Source organism: Telmatherina bonti, assembly GCF_933228915.1.
Source record: "Telmatherina bonti genome assembly, chromosome: 14".
In the NCBI taxonomy this organism is placed as follows: domain Eukaryota; kingdom Metazoa; phylum Chordata; class Actinopteri; order Atheriniformes; family Telmatherinidae; genus Telmatherina; species Telmatherina bonti.
The window spans coordinates 1,058,759-1,076,074 of record NC_136612.1 but is presented as its reverse complement, the minus strand read 5'-3'; positions in this window follow the sequence as shown (position 1 = coordinate 1,076,074).

Sequence of the window (17,316 nt, the reverse complement as noted above, 5' to 3'; positions counted from 1 at the left end):
CAGCTGTAGACCAGTCTCTAACCAGCTATAGACCTGTCTCTAACCAGCTATAGACCTGTCTCTAACCAGCTATAGACCTGTCTCTAACCAGCTACAGACCTGTCTCTAACCAGCTACAGACCAGTCTCTAACCAGCTATAGACCTGTCTCTAACCAGCTACAGACCAGTCTCTAACCAGCTACAGACCTGTCTCTAACCAGCTATAGACCTGTCTCTAACCAGCTATAGACCTGTCTCTAACCAGCTATAGACCAGTCTCTAACCAGCTACAGACCTGTCTCTAACCAGCTACAGACCTGTCTCTAACCAGCTATAGACCTGTCTCTAACCAGCTGTAGACCAGTCTCTAACCAGCTATAGACCTGTGTCTAACCAGCTATAGACCTGTCTCTAACCAGCTATAGACCTGTCTCTAACCAGCTACAGACCAGTCTCTAACCAGCTACAGACCTGTCTCTAACCAGCTACAGACCTGTCTCTAACCAGCTATAGACCTGTCTCTAACCAGCTACAGACCAGTCTCTAACCAGCTACAGACCTGTCTCTAACCAGCTACAGACCTGTCTCTAACCAGCTACAGACCTGTCTCTAACCAGCTATAGACCAGTCTCTAACCAGCTATAGACCTGTCTCTAACCAGCTATAGACCAGTCTCTAACCAGCTACAGACCTGTCTCTAACCAGCTACAGACCAGTCTCTAACCAGCTACAGACCTGTCTCTAACCAGCTACAGACCTGTCTCTAACCAGCTATAGACCTGTCTCTAACCAGCTATAGACCTGTCTCTAACCAGCTACAGACCTGTCTCTGACCAGCTATAGACCTGTCTCTAACCAGCTATAGACCTGTCTCTAACCAGCTATAGACCTGTCTCTAACCAGCTACAGACCAGTCTCTAACCAGCTATAGACCTGTCTCTAACCAGCTATAGACCTGTCTCTAAACAGCTATAGACCTGTCTCTAACCAGCTGTAGACCTGTCTCTAACCAGCTATAGACCAGTCTCTAACCAGCTGTAGACCTGTCTCTAACCAGCTATAGACCAGTCTCTAACCAGCTATAGACCTGTGTCTAACCAGCTGTAGACCTGTCTCTAACCAGCTATAGACCAGTCTCTAACCAGCTATAGACCTGTCTCTAACCAGCTGTAGACCAGTCTCTAACCAGCTATAGACCTGTGTCTAACCAGCTATAGACCTGTCTCTAACCAGCTATAGACCTGTCTCTAACCAGCTACAGACCAGTCTCTAACCAGCTACAGACCTGTCTCTAACCAGCTACAGACCAGTCTCTAACCAGCTATAGACCTGTCTCAAACCAGCTACAGACCAGTCTCTAACCAGCTACAGACCTGTCTCTAACCAGCTATAGACCTGTCTCTAACCAGCTATAGACCTGTCTCTAACCAGCTATAGACCAGTCTCTAACCAGCTACAGACCTGTCTCTAACCAGCTACAGACCTGTCTCTAACCAGCTATAGACCTGTCTCTAACCAGCTGTAGACCAGTCTCTAACCAGCTATAGACCTGTGTCTAACCAGCTATAGACCTGTCTCTAACCAGCTATAGACCTGTCTCTAACCAGCTACAGACCAGTCTCTAACCAGCTACAGACCTGTCTCTAACCAGCTACAGACCTGTCTCTAACCAGCTACAGACCAGTCTCTAACCAGCTACAGACCTGTCTCTAACCAGCTACAGACCTGTCTCTAACCAGCTACAGACCTGTCTCTAACCAGCTATAGACCAGTCTCTAACCAGCTATAGACCTGTCTCTAACCAGCTATAGACCAGTCTCTAACCAGCTACAGACCTGTCTCTAACCAGCTACAGACCAGTCTCTAACCAGCTACAGACCTGTCTCTAACCAGCTACAGACCTGTCTCTAACCAGCTATAGACCTGTCTCTAATCAGCTATAGACCTGTCTCTAACCAGCTACAGACCTGTCTCTAACCAGCTATAGACCAGTCTCTAACCAGCTATAGACCTGTCTCTAACCAGCTATAGACCAGTCTCTAACCAGCTATAGACCTGTCTCTAACCAGCTATAGACCAGTCTCTAACCAGCTACAGACCTGTCTCTAACCAGCTACAGACCAGTCTCTAACCAGCTACAGACCTGTCTCTAACCAGCTATAGACCTGTCTCTAACCAGCTATAGACCTGTCTCTAACAAGCTACAGACCTGTCTCTAACCAGCTATAGACCTGTCTCTAACCAGCTATAGACCAGTCTCTAACCAGCTGTAGACCTGTCTCTAACCAGCTATAGACCAGTCTCTAACCAGCTACAGACCTGTCTCTAACCAGCTATAGACCAGTCTCTAACCAGCTACAGACCTGTCTCTAACCAGCTACAGACCTGTCTCTAACCAGCTATAGACCTGTCTCTAACCAGCTACAGACCTGTCTCTAACCAGCTATAGACCTGTCTCTAACCAGCTACAGACCTGTCTCTAACCAGCTACAGACCTGTCTCTAACCAGCTATAGACCTTTCTCTAATCAGCTATAGACCAGTCTCTAACCAGCTACAGACCTGTCTCTAACCAGCTACAGACCTGTCTCTAACCAGTTACAGACCTGTCTCTAACCAGCTATAGACCTGTCTCTAACCAGCTACAGACCTGTCTCTAACCAGCTACAGACCTGTCTCTAACCAGCTTTAGACCTGTCTCTAACCAGCTACAGACCTGTCTCTAACCAGCTATAGACCTGTCTCTAACCAGCTATAGACCTGTCTCTAACCAGCTGTAGACCAGTCTCTAACCAGCTACAGACCTGTCTCTAACCAGCTATAGACCAGTCTCTAACCAGCTATAGACCTGTCTCTAACCAGCTATAGACCAGTCTCTAACCAGCTATAGACCTGTCTCTAACCAGCTATAGACCAGTCTCTAACCAGCTACAGACCTGTCTCTAACCAGCTACAGACCAGTCTCTAACCAGCTACAGACCTGTCTCTAACCAGCTATAGACCTGTCTCTAACCAGCTACAGACCTGTCTCTAACCAGCTATAGACCAGTCTCTAACCAGCTACAGACCTGTCTCTAACCAGCTACAGACCTGTCTCTAACCAGCTATAGACCTGTCTCTAACCAGCTACAGACCTGTCTTTGACCAGCTATAAACGGTCTCTAACCAGCTAAAGACCTGTCTCTAACCAGCTACAGACCTGTCTCTAACCAGTTACAGACCTGTCTCTGACCAGCTACAGACCTGTCTCTAACCAGTTACAGACCTGTCTCTAACCAGCTACAGACCTGTCTCTAACCAGCTACAGACCTGTCTCTAACCAGCTATAGACCTGTCTCTAACCTGTTACAGACCTGTCTCTAACCAGCTATAGACCTGTCTCTGACCAGCTACAGACCTGTCTAACAGCTACAGACCTGTCTCTAACCAGTTACAGACCTGTCTCTAACCAGCTACAGACCTGTCTCTAACCAGCTACAGACCTGTCTCTAACCAGCTATAGACCTGTCTCTAACCAGTTACAGACCTGTCTCTAACCAGCTATAGACCTGTCTCTAACCAGCTACAGACCTGTCTCTAACCAGCTATAGACCTGTCTCTAACCAGTTACAGACCTGTCTCTAACCAGCTACAGACCTTTCTCTAACCAGCTACAGACCTGTCTCTAACCAGCTATAGACCTGTCTCTAACCAGCTACAGACCTGTCTTTGACCAGCTATAAACGGTCTCTAACCAGCTAAAGACCTGTCTCTAACCAGCTACAGACCTGTCTCTAACCAGTTACAGACCTGTCTCTGACCAGCTACAGACCTGTCTCTAACCAGTTACAGACCTGTCTCTAACCAGCTACAGACCTGTCTCTAACCAGCTACAGACCTGTCTCTAACCAGCTATAGACCTGTCTCTAACCAGTTACAGACCTGTCTCTAACCAGCTATAGACCTGTCTCTAACCAGCTATAGACCTGTCTCTAACCAGCTATAGACCTGTCTCTAACCAGTTACAGACCTGTCTCTAACCAGCTATAGACCTGTCTCTAACCAGCTACAGACCTGTCTCTAACCAGTTACAGACCTGTCTCTAACCAGCTATAGACCTGTCTCTAACCAGCTATAGACCTGTCTCTAACCAGCTACAGACCTGTCTTTGACCAGCTATAAACGGTCTCTAACCAGTTACAGACCTGTCTCTAACCAGCTATAGACCTGTCTCTAACCAGCTATAGACCTGTCTCTAACCAGCTATAGACCTGTCTCTAACCAGTTACAGACCTGTCTCTAACCAGCTATAGACCTGTCTCTAACCAGCTACAGACCTGTCTCTAACCAGTTACAGACCTGTCTCTAACCAGCTATAGACCTGTCTCTAACCAGCTATAGACCTGTCTCTAACCAGCTACAGACCTGTCTTTGACCAGCTATAAACGGTCTCTAACCAGCTAAAGACCTGTCTCTAACCAGCTACAGACCTGTCTCTAACCAGTTACAGACCTGTCTCTGACCAGCTACAGACCTGTCTCTAACCAGTTACAGACCTGTCTCTAACCAGCTACAGACCTGTCTCTAACCAGCTACAGACCTGTCTCTAACCAGCTATAGACCTGTCTCTAACCAGTTACAGACCTGTCTCTAACCAGCTATAGACCTGTCTCTAACCAGCTATAGACCTGTCTCTAACCAGCTATAGACCTGTCTCTAACCAGTTACAGACCTGTCTCTAACCAGCTATAGACCTGTCTCTAACCAGCTACAGACCTGTCTCTAGCCAGCTATAGACCTGTTTCTAACCAGTTACAGACCTGTCTCTAACCAGCTATAGACCAGTCTCTAACCAGCTACAGACCTGTCTAACAGCTACAGACCTGTCTCTAACCAGTTACAGACCTGTCTCTAACCAGCTACAGACCTGTCTCTAACCAGTTACAGACCTGTCTCTAACCAGCTACAGACCTGTCTAACAGCTACAGACCTGTCTCTAACCAGTTACAGACCTGTCTCTAACCAGCTACAGACCTGTCTCTAACCAGCTACAGACCTGTCTCTAACCAGCTATAGACCTGTCTCTAACCAGTTACAGACCTGTCTCTAACCAGCTATAGACCTGTCTCTAACCAGCTACAGACCTGTCTCTAACCAGCTATAGACCTGTCTCTAACCAGTTACAGACCTGTCTCTAACCAGCTATAGACCTGTCTCTAACCAGCTACAGACCTGTCTCTAGCCAGCTATAGACCTGTCTCTAACCAGTTACAGACCTGTCTCTAACCAGCTATAGACCTGTCTCTAACCAGCTACAGACCTGTCTAACAGCTACAGACCTGTCTCTAACCAGTTACAGACCTGTCTCTAACCAGCTACAGACCTGTCTCTAACCAGCTACAGACCTGTCTCTAACCAGCTACAGACCTGTCTAACAGCTACAGACCTGTCTCTAACCAGTTACAGACCTGTCTCTAACCAGCTACAGACCTGTCTCTAACCAGCTACAGACCAGTCTCTAACCAGCTACAGACCTGTCTCTAACCAGCTATAGACCTGTCTCTAACCAGCTATAGACCAGTCTCTAACCAGCTATAGACCTGTCTCTAACCAGCTATAGACCAGTCTCTAACCAGCTATAGACCTGTCTCTAACCAGCTATAGACCAGTCTCTAACCAGCTACAGACCTGTCTCTAACCAGCTATAGACCAGTCTCTAACCAGCTACAGACCTGTCTCTAACCAGCTACAGACCTGTCTCTAACCAGCTATAGACCTGTCTCTAACCAGCTATAGACCTGTCTCTAATCAGCTATAGACCAGTCTCTAACCAGCTACAGACCTGTCTCTAACCAGCTACAGACCTGTCTCTAACCAGTTACAGACCTGTCTCTAACCAGCTATAGACCTGTCTCTAACCAGCTACAGACCTGTCTCTAACCAGCTACAGACCTGTCTCTAACCAGCTTTAGACCTGTCTCTAACCAGCTACAGACCTGTCTCTAACCCCCCATAGACCTGTCTCTAACCAGCTATAGACCTGTCTCTAACCAGCTATAGACCTGTCTCTAACCAGTTACAGACCTGTCTCTAACCAGCTATAGACCTGTCTCTAACCAGCTATAGACCAGTCTCTAACCAGCTACAGACCTGTCTCTAACCAGCTACAGACCTGTCTCTAACCAGCTATAGACCTGTCTCTAACCAGCTACAGACCTGTCTCTAACCAGCTATAGACCTGTCTCTAACCAGCTACAGACCTGTCTTTGACCAGCTATAAACGGTCTCTAACCAGCTACAGACCTGTCTCTAACCAGCTACAGACCTGTCTCTAACCAGCTATAGACCAGTCTCTAACCAGCTATAGACCTGTCTCTAACCAGCTATAGACCAGTCTCTAACCAGCTATAGACCTGTCTCTAACCAGCTATAGACCAGTCTCTAACCAGCTACAGACCTGTCTCTAACCAGCTACAGACCAGTCTCTAACCAGCTACAGACCTGTCTCTAACCAGCTATAGACCTGTCTCTAACCAGCTACAGACCTGTCTCTAACCAGCTATAGACCAGTCTCTAACCAGCTACAGACCTGTCTCTAACCAGCTACAGACCTGTCTCTAACCAGCTATAGACCTGTCTCTAACCAGCTACAGACCTGTCTTTGACCAGCTATAAACGGTCTCTAACCAGCTATAGACCAGTCTCTAACCAGCTACAGACCTGTCTCTAACCAGTTACAGACCTGTCTCTGACCAGCTACAGACCTGTCTCTAACCAGTTACAGACCTGTCTCTAACCAGCTACAGACCTGTCTCTAACCAGCTACAGACCTGTCTCTAACCAGCTATAGACCTGTCTCTAACCTGTTACAGACCTGTCTCTAACCAGCTATAGACCTGTCTCTAACCAGCTACAGACCTGTCTCTAACCAGCTATAGACCTGTCTCTAACCAGCTACAGACCTGTCTCTAGCCAGCTATAGACCTGTCTCTAACCAGTTACAGACCTGTCTCTAACCAGCTATAGACCTGTCTCTGACCAGCTACAGACCTGTCTAACAGCTACAGACCTGTCTCTAACCAGTTACAGACCTGTCTCTAACCAGCTAAAGACCTGTCTCTAACCAGTTACAGACCTGTCTCTAACCAGCTATAGACCTGTCTCTAACCAGTTACAGACCTGTCTCTAACCAGCTATAGACCTGTCTCTAACCAGCTACAGACCTGTCTCTAACCAGTTACAGACCTGTCTCTAACCAGCTACAGACCTGTCTCTAACCAGCTACAGACCTGTCTCTAACCAGCTATAGACCTGTCTCTAACCAGCTACAGACCTGTCTTTGACCAGCTATAAACGGTCTCTAACCAGCTAAAGACCTGTCTCTAACCAGCTACAGACCTGTCTCTAACCAGTTACAGACCTGTCTCTGACCAGCTACAGACCTGTCTCTAACCAGTTACAGACCTGTCTCTAACCAGCTACAGACCTGTCTCTAACCAGCTACAGACCTGTCTCTAACCAGCTATAGACCTGTCTCTAACCAGTTACAGACCTGTCTCTAACCAGCTATAGACCTGTCTCTAACCAGCTATAGACCTGTCTCTAACCAGCTATAGACCTGTCTCTAACCAGTTACAGACCTGTCTCTAACCAGCTATAGACCTGTCTCTAACCAGCTACAGACCTGTCTCTAGCCAGCTATAGACCTGTTTCTAACCAGTTACAGACCTGTCTCTAACCAGCTATAGACCTGTCTCTAACCAGCTACAGACCTGTCTAACAGCTACAGACCTGTCTCTAACCAGTTACAGACCTGTCTCTAACCAGCTATAGACCTGTCTCTAACCAGCTACAGACCTGTCTCTAACCAGCTACAGACCTGTCTAACAGCTACAGACCTGTCTCTAACCAGTTACAGACCTGTCTCTAACCAGCTACAGACCTGTCTCTAACCAGCTACAGACCTGTCTCTAACCAGCTATAGACCTGTCTCTAACCAGTTACAGACCTGTCTCTAACCAGCTATAGACCTGTCTCTAACCAGCTACAGACCTGTCTCTAAACAGCTATAGACCTGTCTCTAACCAGTTACAGACCTGTCTCTAACCAGCTATAGACCTGTCTCTAACCAGCTACAGACCTGTCTCTAGCCAGCTATAGACCTGTCTCTAACCAGTTACAGACCTGTCTCTAACCAGCTATAGACCTGTCTCTAACCAGCTACAGACCTGTCTAACAGCTACAGACCTGTCTCTAACCAGCTACAGACCTGTCTCTAACCAGCTACAGACCTGTCTCTAACCAGCTACAGACCTGTCTAACAGCTACAGACCTGTCTCTAACCAGTTACAGACCTGTCTCTAACCAGCTACAGACCTGTCTCTAACCAGCTACAGACCAGTCTCTAACCAGCTACAGACCTGTCTCTAACCAGCTATAGACCAGTCTCTAACCAGCTATAGACCTGTCTCTAACCAGCTATAGACCAGTCTCTAACCAGCTATAGACCTGTCTCTAACCAGCTATAGACCAGTCTCTAACCAGCTACAGACCTGTCTCTAACCAGCTATAGACCAGTCTCTAACCAGCTACAGACCTGTCTCTAACCAGCTACAGACCTGTCTCTAACCAGCTATAGACCTGTCTCTAACCAGCTATAGACCTGTCTCTAGTCAGCTATAGACCAGTCTCTAACCAGCTACAGACCTGTCTCTAACCAGCTACAGACCTGTCTCTAACCAGTTACAGACCTGTCTCTAACCAGCTATAGACCTGTCTCTAACCAGCTACAGACCTGTCTCTAACCAGCTACAGACCTGTCTCTAACCAGCTTTAGACCTGTCTCTAACCAGCTACAGACCTGTCTCTAACCAGCTATAGACCTGTCTCTAACCAGCTATAGACCTGTCTCTAACCAGCTATAGACCTGTCTCTAACCAGTTACAGACCTGTCTCTAACCAGCTATAGACCTGTCTCTAACCAGCTATAGACCAGTCTCTAACCAGCTATAGACCTGTCTCTAACCAGCTACAGACCTGTCTTTGACCAGCTATAAACGGTCTCTAACCAGCTACAGACCTGTCTCTAACCAGCTACAGACCTGTCTCTAACCAGTTACAGACCTGTCTCTGACCAGCTACAGACCTGTCTCTAACCAGTTACAGACCTGTCTCTAACCAGCTACAGACCAGTCTCTAACCAGCTACAGACCAGTCTCTAACCAGCTATAGACCTGTCTCTAACCAGTTACTGACCTGTCTCTAACCAGCTATAGACCTGTCTCTAACCAGCTACAGACCTGTCTCTAACCAGCTATAGACCTGTCTCTAACCAGTTACAGACCTGTCTCTAACCAGCTATAGACCTGTCTCTAACCAGCTACAGACCTGTCTCTAACCAGCTATAGACCTGTCTCTAACCAGTTACAGACCTGTCTCTAACCAGCTATAGACCTGTCTCTAACCAGCTACAGACCTGTCTAACAGCTACAGACCTGTCTCTAACCAGTTACAGACCTGTCTCTAACCAGCTACAGACCTGTCTCTAACCAGCTACAGACCTGTCTATAACCAGCTATAAACGGTCTCTAACCAGCTAAAGACCTGTCTCTAACCAGCTACAGACCTGTCTCTAACCAGCTACAGACCTGTCTCTGACCAGCTACAGACCTGTCTCTAACCAGCTACAGACCTGTCTATAACCAGCTATAAACGGTCTCTAACCAGCTAAAGACCTGTCTCTAACCAGCTACAGACCTGTCTCTAACCAGCTACAGACCTGTCCCTGACCAGCTACAGACCTGTCTTTAACCAGCTATAAACGGTCTCTAACCAGCTACAGACAGGTCTCTAACCAGCTGCAGACCTGTCTCTAACCAGCTGCAGACCTGTCTCTAACCAGCTACAGACCTGTCTCTAACCAGCTATAGACCTGTCTCTAACCAGCTACAGACCTGTCTCTAACCAGCTACAGACCTGTCTCTAACCAGCTGCAGACCTGTCTCTAACCAGCTACACACCTGTCTCTAACCAGCTATAGACCTGTCTCTAACCAGCTACAGACCTGTCTCTAACCAGCTGCAGACCTGTCTCTAACCAGCTACAGACCTGTCTCTAACCAGCTACAGACCAGTCTCTAACCAGCTACAGACCTGTCTCTCCCCAGCTATAGACCTGTCTCTAACCAGCTACAGACCTGTCTCTAACCAGCTACAGACCAGTCTCTAACCAGCTTCAGACCTGTCTCTCCCCAGCTATAGAACTGTCTCTCCCCAGCTACAGACCTGTCTTTAACCAGCTATAAACGGTCTCTAACCAGCTATAGACCTGTCTCTAACCAGCTACAGACCTGTCTTTTACCAGCTATAAACGGTCTCTAACCAGCTACAGACCTGTCTCTAACCAGCTACAGACCTGTCTCTAACCAGCTACAGACCTGTCTCTAACCAGCTATAGACCTGTCTCTAACCAGCTACAGACCTGTCTCTAACCAGCTACAGACCTGTCTCTCCCCAGCTACAGACCTGTCTCTAACCAGCTACAGACCTGTCTCTAACCTGCTGTAGACCTGTCTCTAACCAGCTACAGACCTGTCTATAACCAGCTACAGACCTGTCTCTAACCAGCTACAGACCAGTCTCTAACCAGCTATAGACCTGTCTCTAACCAGCTACAGACCTGTCTCTAACCAGCTACAGACCTGTCTCTAACCAGCTACAGACCTGTCTCTAACCAGCTGTAGACCTGTCTCTAACCAGCTACAGACCTGTCTCTAACCAGCTGTAGACCTGTCTCTAACCAGCTACAGACCTGTCTCTAACCAGCTACAGACCTGTCTCTAACCAGCTATAGTCCTGTCTCTAACCAGCTACAGACCTGTCTCTAACCAGCTACAGACCTGTCTCTAACCAACTATAGACCTGTCTCTAACCAGCTATAAACGGTCTCTAACCAGCTATAGACCTGTCTCTAACCAGCTATAAACTGTCTCTAACCAGCTATAGACCTGTCTCTAACCAGCTACAGACCTGTCTTTAACCAGCTATAAACGGTCTCTAACCAGCTACAGACGTGTCTCTAACCAGCTATAGATCTGTCTCTAACCAGCTACACACCTGTCTCTAACAAGCTACAGACCTGTCTCTAACCAGCTACAGACCTGTCTTTAACCAGCTATAAACGGTCTCTAACCAGCTATAGACCTGTCTCTAACCAGCTACAGACCTGTCTTTAACCAGCTATAGACCTGTCTCTAACCAGCTACAGACCTGTCTCTAACCAGCTACAGACCTGTCTTTAACCAGCTATAAACGGTCTCTAACCAGCTACAGACCTGTCTCTAACCAGCTACAGACCTGTCTTTAACCAGCTATAAACGGTCTCTAACCAGCTACAGACCTGTCTCTAACCAGCTATAGACCTGTCTCTAACCAGCTACAGACCTGTCTTTAACCAGCTATAAACGGTCTCTAACCAGCTACAGACCTGTCTCTAACCAGCTACAGACCTGTCTTTAACCAGCTATAAACGGTCTCTAACCAGCTACCGACCTGTCTCTAACCAGCTATAGACCTGTCTCTAACCAGCTAAAGACCAGTCTCTAACCAGCTACAGACCTGTCTCTAACCAGCTACAGACCAGTCTCTAACCAGCTACAGACGTGTCTCTAACCAGCTACAGACCAGTCTCTAACCAGCTATAGACCTGTCTCTAACCAGCTACAGACCAGTCTCTAACCAGCTACAGACCTGTCTCTAACCAGCTAAAGACCTGTCTCTAACCAGCTACAGACCAGTCTCTAACCAGCTATAGACCTGTCTCTAACCAGCTAAAGACCTGTCTCTAACCAGCTACAGACCAGTCTCTAACCAGCTACAGACCTGTCTCTAACCAGCTAAAGACTTGTCTCTAACCAGCTACAGACCTGTCTCTCCCCAGCTACAGACCTGTCTTTAACCAGCTATAAACGGTCTCTAACCAGCTACAGACCTGTCTCTAACCAGCTACAGACCTGTCTCTAACCAGCTATAGACCTGTCTCTAACCAGCTACAGACCTGTCTCTAACCAGCTACAGACCTGTCTATAACCAGCTATAAACGGTCTCTAACCAGCTAAAGACCTGTCTCTAACCAGCTACAGACCTGTCTCTAACCAGCTACAGACCTGTCTCTGACCAGCTACAGACCTGTCTCTAACCAGCTACAGACCTGTCTATAACCAGCTATAAACGGTCTCTAACCAGCTAAAGACCTGTCTCTAACCAGCTACAGACCTGTCTCTAACCAGCTACAGACCTGTCCCTGACCAGCTACAGACCTGTCTTTAACCAGCTATAAACGGTCTCTAACCAGCTACAGACAGGTCTCTAACCAGCTGCAGACCTGTCTCTAACCAGCTGCAGACCTGTCTCTAACCAGCTACAGACCTGTCTCTAACCAGCTATAGACCTGTCTCTAACCAGCTACAGACCTGTCTCTAACCAGCTACAGACCTGTCTCTAACCAGCTGCAGACCTGTCTCTAACCAGCTACACACCTGTCTCTAACCAGCTATAGACCTGTCTCTAACCAGCTACAGACCTGTCTCTAACCAGCTGCAGACCTGTCTCTAACCAGCTACAGACCTGTCTCTAACCAGCTACAGACCAGTCTCTAACCAGCTACAGACCTGTCTCTCCCCAGCTATAGACCTGTCTCTAACCAGCTACAGACCTGTCTCTAACCAGCTACAGACCAGTCTCTAACCAGCTTCAGACCTGTCTCTCCCCAGCTATAGAACTGTCTCTCCCCAGCTACAGACCTGTCTTTAACCAGCTATAAACGGTCTCTAACCAGCTATAGACCTGTCTCTAACCAGCTACAGACCTGTCTTTTACCAGCTATAAACGGTCTCTAACCAGCTACAGACCTGTCTCTAACCAGCTACAGACCTGTCTCTAACCAGCTACAGACCTGTCTCTAACCAGCTATAGACCTGTCTCTAACCAGCTACAGACCTGTCTCTAACCAGCTACAGACCTGTCTCTCCCCAGCTACAGACCTGTCTCTAACCAGCTACAGACCTGTCTCTAACCTGCTGTAGACCTGTCTCTAACCAGCTACAGACCTGTCTATAACCAGCTACAGACCTGTCTCTAACCAGCTACAGACCAGTCTCTAACCAGCTATAGACCTGTCTCTAACCAGCTACAGACCTGTCTCTAACCAGCTACAGACCTGTCTCTAACCAGCTGTAGACCTGTCTCTAACCAGCTACAGACCTGTCTCTAACCAGCTGTAGACCTGTCTCTAACCAGCTACAGACCTGTCTCTAACCAGCTACAGACCTGTCTCTAACCAGCTATAGTCCTGTCTCTAACCAGCTACAGACCTGTCTCTAACCAGCTACAGACCTGTCTCTAACCAACTATAGACCTGTCTCTAACCAGCTATAAACGGTCTCTAACCAGCTATAGACCTGTCTCTAACCAGCTATAAACTGTCTCTAACCAGCTATAGACCTGTCTCTAACCAGCTACAGACCTGTCTTTAACCAGCTATAAACGGTCTCTAACCAGCTACAGACGTGTCTCTAACCAGCTATAGATCTGTCTCTAACCAGCTACAGACCTGTCTCTAACAAGCTACAGACCTGTCTCTAACCAGCTACAGACCTGTCTTTAACCAGCTATAAACGGTCTCTAACCAGCTATAGACCTGTCTCTAACCAGCTACAGACCTGTCTTTAACCAGCTATAGACCTGTCTCTAACCAGCTACAGACCTGTCTCTAACCAGCTACAGACCTGTCTTTAACCAGCTATAAACGGTCTCTAACCAGCTACAGCCCTATCTCTAACCAGCTACAGACCTGTCTTTAACCAGCTATAAACGGTCTCTAACCAGCTACAGACCTGTCTCTAACCAGCTATAGACCTGTCTCTAACCAGCTACAGACCTGTCTTTAACCAGCTATAAACGGTCTCTAACCAGCTACAGACCTGTCTCTAACCAGCTACAGACCTGTCTTTAACCAGCTATAAACGGTCTCTAACCAGCTACAGACCTGTCTCTAACCAGCTATAGACCTGTCTCTAACCAGCTAAAGACCAGTCTCTAACCAGCTACAGACCTGTCTCTAACCAGCTACAGACCAGTCTCTAACCAGCTACAGACGTGTCTCTAACCAGCTACAGACCAGTCTCTAACCAGCTATAGACCTGTCTCTAACCAGCTACAGACCAGTCTCTAACCAGCTACAGACCTGTCTCTAACCAGCTAAAGACCTGTCTCTAACCAGCTACAGACCAGTCTCTAACCAGCTATAGAACTGTCTCTAACCAGCTAAAGACCTGTCTCTAACCAGCTACAGACCAGTCTCTAACCAGCTACAGACCTGTCTCTAACCAGCTAAAGACTTGTCTCTAACCAGCTACAGACCTGTCTCTCCCCAGCTACAGACCTGTCTTTAACCAGCTATAAACGGTCTCTAACCAGCTACAGACCTGTCTCTAACCAGCTACAGACCTGTCTCTAACCAGCTACAGACCTGTCTCTAACCAGCTACCGACCAGTCTCTAACAAGCTACAGACCTGTCTCTAACCAGCTAAAGACCTGTCTCTAACAAGCTACAGACCTGTCTCTAACCAGCTACAGACCTGTCTTTAACCAGCTATAAACGGTCTCTAACCAGCTACAGACCTGTCTTTAACCAGCTATAGACCTGTCTCTAACCAGTTACAGACCTGTCTCTAACCAGCTATAGACCTGTCTCTAACCAGCTACAGACCTGTCTCTAACCAGCTATAGACCTGTCTCTAACCAGTTACAGACCTGTCTCTAACCAGCTATAGACCTGTCTCTAACCAGCTACAGACCTGTCTAACAGCTACAGACCTGTCTCTAACCAGTTACAGACCTGTGTCTAACCAGCTACAGACCTGTCTCTAACCAGTTACAGACCTGTCTCTAACCAGCTACAGACCTGTCTCTAACCAGCTATAGACCTGTCTCTAACCAGCTAAAGACCTGTCTCTAACCAGCTACAGACCAGTCTCTAACCAGCTACAGACCTGTCTCTAACCAGCTAAAGACCTGTCTCTAACCAGCTACAGACCTGTCTCTAACCAGCTACAGACCTGTCTCTGACCAGCTACAGACCTGTCTTTAACCAGCTACAGACCTGTCTCTGACCAGCTACAGACCTGTCTCTAACCAGCTATAGACCTGTCTCTAACCAGCTAAAGACCTGTCTCTAACCAGCTAAAGACCTGTCTCTAACCAGCTACAGACCTGTCTCTAACCAGCTACAGACCTGTCTCTGACCAGCTACAGACCTGTCTCTAACCAGCTATAGACCTGTCTCTAACCAGCTAAAGACCTGTCTCTAACCAGCTACAGACCAGTCTCTAACCAGCTACAGACCTGTCTCTAACCAGCTAAAGACCTGTCTCTAACCAGCTACAGACCTGTCTCTAACCAGCTACAGACCGGTCTCTAACCAGCTGCAGACCTGTCTCTAACCAGCTGCAGACCTGTCTCTAACCAGCTACAGACCTGTCTCTAACCAGCTATAGACCTGTCTCTAACCAGCTACAGACCTGTCTCTAACCAGCTACAGACCTGTCTCTAACCAGCTGCAAACCTGTCTCTAACCAGCTACACACCTGTCTCTAACCAGCTATAGACCTGTCTCTAACCAGCTACAGACCTGTCTCTAACCAGCTGCAGACCTGTCTCTAACCAGCTAAAGACCTGTCTCTAACCAGCTACAGACCAGTCTCTAACCAGCTACAGACCTGTCTCTCCCCAGCTATAGACCTGTCTCTAACCAGCTACAGACCTGTCTCTAACCAGCTACAGACCAGTCTCTAACCAGCTTCAGACCTGTCTCTCCCCAGCTATAGAACTGTCTCTCCCCAGCTACAGACCTGTCTTTAACCAGCTATAGACCTGTCTCTAACCAGCTATAGACCTGTCTCTAACCAGCTACAGACCTGTCTTTTACCAGCTATAAACGGTCTCTAACCAGCTACAGACCTGTCTCTAACCAGCTACAGACCTGTCTCTAACCAGCTATAGACCTGTCTCTAACCAGCTACAGACCTGTCTCTAACCAGCTACAGACCTGTCTCTCCCCAGCTACAGACCTGTCTCTAACCAGCTACAGACCTGTCTCTAACCAGCTACAGACCTGTCTCTAACCAGCTACAGACCTGTCTCTAACCAGCTATAGACCTGTCTCTAACCAGCTACAGACCTGTCTCTAACCAGCTACAGACCTGTCTCTAACCAGCTGTAGACCTGTCTCTAACCAGCTACAGACCTGTCTCTCCCCAGCTACAGACCTGTCTCTAACCAGCTACAGACCTGTCTATAACCAGCTACAGACCTGTCTCTAACCAGCTACAGACCTGTCTCTAACCAGCTACAGACCTGTCTCTAACCAGCTATAGACCTGTCTCTAACCAGCTACAGACCTGTCTCTAACCAGCTATAGACCTGTCTCTAACCAGCTATAGACCTGTCTCTAACCAGTTACAGACCTGTCTCTAACCAGCTATAGACCTGTCTCTAACCAGCTACAGACCTGTCTCTAGCCAGCTATAGACCTGTTTCTAACCAGTTACAGACCTGTCTCTAACCAGCTATAGACCTGTCTCTAACCAGCTACAGACCTGTCTAACAGCTACAGACCTGTCTCTAACCAGTTACAGACCTGTCTCTAACCAGCTATAGACCTGTCTCTAACCAGCTACAGACCTGTCTCTAACCAGCTACAGACCTGTCTAACAGCTACAGACCTGTCTCTAACCAGTTACAGACCTGTCTCTAACCAGCTACAGACCTGTCTCTAACCAGCTACAGACCTGTCTCTAACCAGCTATAGACCTGTCTCTAACCAGTTACAGACCTGTCTCTAACCAGCTATAGACCTGTCTCTAACCAGCTACAGACCTGTCTCTAAACAGCTATAGACCTGTCTCTAACCAGTTACAGACCTGTCTCTAACCAGCTATAGACCTGTCTCTAACCAGCTACAGACCTGTCTCTAGCCAGCTATAGACCTGTCTCTAACCAGTTACAGACCTGTCTCTAACCAGCTATAGACCTGTCTCTAACCAGCTACAGACCTGTCTAACAGCTACAGACCTGTCTCTAACCAGCTACAGACCTGTCTCTAACCAGCTACAGACCTGTCTCTAACCAGCTACAGACCTGTCTAACAGCTACAGACCTGTCTCTAACCAGTTACAGACCTGTCTCTAACCAGCTACAGACCTGTCTCTAACCAGCTACAGACCAGTCTCTAACCAGCTACAGACCTGTCTCTAACCAGCTATAGACCAGTCTCTAACCAGCTATAGACCTGTCTCTAAC